Source organism: Austrofundulus limnaeus, unplaced genomic scaffold (genome assembly GCF_001266775.1).
Source record: "Austrofundulus limnaeus strain Quisiro unplaced genomic scaffold, Austrofundulus_limnaeus-1.0 Scaffold316, whole genome shotgun sequence".
Lineage (NCBI taxonomy): Eukaryota > Metazoa > Chordata > Actinopteri > Cyprinodontiformes > Rivulidae > Austrofundulus > Austrofundulus limnaeus.
In genome coordinates, this window is record NW_013952718.1 from 370,096 (window position 1) to 374,514 (window position 4,419).

At 37.1% G+C, this 4,419-nt stretch overlaps 1 protein-coding gene across 1 annotated transcript in view; it reads right to left on the minus strand.

Moving 5' to 3' along the window:
- Positions 1–4,419, minus strand: part of mfng (MFNG O-fucosylpeptide 3-beta-N-acetylglucosaminyltransferase) — a 31,729-nt gene that overhangs the window by 18,144 nt on the left and 9,166 nt on the right. The gene's annotated exons all lie outside the window — the stretch shown is intronic.

Consider the following 4,419-nt stretch of genomic DNA (forward strand, 5'->3'; position numbering starts at 1 on the left):
CCAGAAAGCCACACTTTCTTGGGATCTTCCAACGTGGTCTTGATCCCCTCTTACATTTTCATCTTTTAATAAGTCTAAAAATATGTTGAGCAAAGCCAAAATAAGTTTGAATCCATAGAATTAAAGGATAAAGAAATTTGTGATGGTTTAACCTTTTTTTCACACAACTCCTTTTTAAGAGAGGACCAGAGCAAGTTTTAGTATCTTATTTTTATGATGTTGTCATTTTAATAAAATTTCAGATCATGTGAATATGTTTTAAGGTTTTAAAATGCAATGGCTTAAAAAAAGCTGAGTCTCAGTCACAACCCATCATAACAGCTACAGGCAGTCAGTGAGATTAACTGTGATCTATAACATGAAATGGGGAATTAAGTCAGATTTGATCAAAAGAAACTAAACACATTTTCAGATTTCTGGCTTTTAAAGCTACATTTTGATAACTGGAYCATCCTGATATCATGAGCAGTTCCAGGTAAATGGCTTCTTTTGTCTTGCTATAATCAGTAAAACCCTTGGAAAATGTGTCTGAATCCTGTATTCTAATAAAGCAGTCTGGACATCATTTGAAAAAGGAAACTTGAAACTATGAGTAAATATCAGTATTTATCATGCTAGTATTATATGTCATCATCAAACTTTATTTATAAAGCACTTTAACACCAGCCACAGCTGAAACTGAGTGCTGAACATCTGAAATAAGTAAAATAAAAGAAAGCATAAAAATAGTGACATACAATGATAAATTAAAAACTCAATGTGAAACAGTTAAACAGATAATCAGCACCAATACAATAAAAGTTGAGTAAAATTAAATCTCAATCAAATATACTCTTGCTAGTGTGCAGGCAAAAAAAAAAGCTAAAAAATCTAGCTTTTCTGATCAAAATCATCATTAGTTGTTGGTCCTGCTCAGACATGTTTTTAGGTTTTATACTTCTAAAAATCAAAATTTCTTTCAACCAATGCACGATAGCTGCCTATATTTCACCGCAACACTTGCAACTTAATCTTTGATTTAATGTAACACAATAAAATGTGATCAAACCGRGCTGGAGAATTGTCGACACTTGTGAGTTTAGAAAGCTGAACACTGGCTGTGGACACTTTTGGTCCTGCACATAAACATTGAATCCCAAATATGTACAATAGCTACAAAACCTATTGTTGTGTACACATGAACTGAGTGAGACAGTGATAATAGAAGCTTCATGAAGATGCTTGAAGCCTTATGAATGACGTGCCCCAAATATACTACACAAGTTCTCCTGCTAGTTGTTAGCCACTCGTACAATGCTCATCTTTTCAAAAAAAAGAAGACAATGTTTCCCACACCTAGAGCAAGTTAGACCTGGAGCTTGCACTTGACAAATTACTTTGGCTCAGAGCCGGCTCTTGGCATAGGCGAACTAGGCGGTTGCCGAGAGCGCCATCTGCTGGAGGGGGTGCCAAACTGCAGAAGAAAAAAAAGTAATTATTTGTAATCACTGGTTGTAACTCTGCTCAGCACCCCTTTCAATTAGCTTTGTCTTAAAAAACAATAATGAAGTATTACAGGAAAAATAAACTACTCTACCCATAAAACATTCCCTCCACACCCCAATGCAGCAATCGCCCCCACCCTCTCTCTCATTTGATTGACGTTGCACTGACTCATCCTGCTCCGACACTGATGGGGGAGGGGCTAGTAGTGCCTCTCAGGTAGTGGTTCGTGTTGTCAAACTCACTAACAACAAGTCTGCATTCTGYTATCTCATACGTGTCAACCTCTTTGGACATTTACCTGTATAAAAAGCCTCAAAAATCCATAAATTTTGCAAAAAAAAATCCATACAACTCGCACCCGCGAGGTGGGAGGTGGGGTGGGGGGGTGTCAGCCTCGCTGAGGATGTGAAAGTGCCCGCTGTGAAGCAAGAGGAAAGGAGAGCGGAAAAAGTTCAAAACTTTTTTCTCCCGGCAGAACAGGTTGGAAGATGGCTATTTAATGTTATGTATTGTTTTTTTTAATCATCCCACAGGCTCTGACATGTTAGATAAATTTGAAAAAGAGGTTTTGAAAAAATCCATGAGACTTGAAAAAATCCGTGAGATTTCCCTATACGCCCGTATACCTGCAAAATGACGTAAAATCCTTATAACTTACGGACAAATCGTACAAGTAGACATGTACTGTATGTTGTTATTTATTTGCTTTCTGGGAAAGCAAATAAATCTAAGTTTCTAAGTACCTTACACTGCCARACTTGTTTTTAGGGGTTCAAATTGGGGTGGGGGGCGTTGCGCTTCAACTCGCCTAGGGCACTAAGATAGCTAGAGTCAGCACTGCTTTGGCTTCACTAATTTTTCAAACTTTCTCTCAGTGAACACTGCGGGGCCTGGCTGTGAGCAATCAATCCCTGTGACCCGTCGTGTCCAAAACACTTACAGTGTGTTCTGCTTRGCTTTAATTACATATCAGTCACTTCTTCCTTTAGATAATAATCCTCTCTTCCATCAACCATGTGAAGTCTATCATAAAATAATTGGTTATAGCTTAATTTTGTGTTGAGAGAAACTACATAAAATTTTGATGTAAGAAGCTTCGACAAATGTCAAGTAACTAGGTGCGAATGATGTCTCATATTGGTRGTTATGGTGTTTCTGCTATATTTAGCAAAAACAAAAACCAAGAGCAACATCTTTTATCAAATGTTGCATTTCTTGCCAAATGCAGGGAATGTTGTTTTGTAGGTGAACAAACAAAAACTACAAAGTTGTGCCTTTTTTCAGCAGTAGTCAAATGTTCTGGAAAAATGTTAAATTAGCAAAAAAAAAAAAATCACATACCAGAAAGTCAGAAAGTGATTCCCACTGAAAAACTATTTTTGGCCTGGATTTCATCAGAGCATAATTTTCGTACTTTTGAAGCTTTTCAAATTTTTTTTTTCAATATTTTAAGCTGGACAACATTCCAGAGTCTCATTCCAAACCTAAAATGCGTCAGCTACAACAAAATTGTGCCCTGTTTCCCAACGGCAGAAAGGCGTCTTTCCAAAACAAACAGAGCGAGCCTCCACTTCTTCAGGACTTTACAGAAACCGGCGAGGTTTTCTTCCTTCGTGTTGGAACCAAACTGAAAAAATTCATTTTCTCTGCCATCATTATAACAAGACAGTTGTCGGTGCCTTAGTCACACACAAAACACAAGCTGTTGGTTTTTTTCTCCTCACGAATAAAAATATCTTTCACATTTCCAACACATCAATCTGTACGTGTGCTACCTTATCTAGGCTCTTTACATGATYATGTAGTCACTGGGAAACCTTTAATATTTTCATTAGTTAACTCCAGTTTTTGTATTAACCTAAAATAATAAGAAGGTTGAGACAAAGAAAAGTTTATAAATTGAAACTGGGAAATGTACACCAGTTAACTGAGTTAATAGCAGATCACARGTTCCTGAGGTATCTATAAAGTACTAATCGTGCATTAAGGTAAAAAGAAAAGCAGCCTCTTGCATCAAAGAGTGTGCAGGTTTTATACTGAATGGTGTATGGTTGAATGCACATAAATACTCAGCTGTATCAAACCGTGTACATGCATGTTTCTGCACCCGTTTCATTCATCCAGCCCAATGAACTCAGCGGATGTCAGACTCCTCCCTAGACATGCCTCTTTTTAAGTATAATAAATAGATGCAAAATGTCTAGCAAAAATGATGTCTAGATACAGGAAAACAATGGATTAAATGAAATGTAAGTGAGAGATGCTCCTAAACAAGTAGTGGGATGTAAAAAAAAGAGGGTTATCATGTGTGCCCAGAGTGGCTATATGTAAAGCTGCTGTTGCTGTCGAATTCACTGAACCGGAGCATCTGCCACCACATTTCTGAGGCTGAAACATTTCCAACTTTCTGCACRTGTTTAACTACGTAACTATTGTAAACGCAGATGAGCTCGGGGCTTGATAGAGCTTAGAGACATATTTGTGTGCAATCACTGATGCGTTTACATCTACATGTGTTAAAACAGAGGAAACGTTACAGTTTGCATTGGAGTGATGTTATTTCCAATTGAGTTCTGTGTTGTGTTGTATGAGGTTAAACGTGGTCCGTTTCATCATTCAGGTTTAAACCATAAAAGTTCAGATGTCCCTTGCATCCATAAATGGAATTATTTTTCTGTGTTTAGGGGAGATTTAGCACTTTGTGGATTGAAAATGTGGACTGAAAAAGTTGGCGTGTCTGTCCGCGCATTCAGAGTACGCACTGTTGACACATGAGGCCTGATATTTTAAATGTTTGCAAGAAAAGATTAAATATTTCAAACAAAGAAAGCAGCATTTGGTGATAAGAAATAATTTATTCAGTCTCTTTTTAAAGGAGCAATATCATGTAAAATCAACTTTTTTTAGTTTTATATCATGGTATAATGTTATACT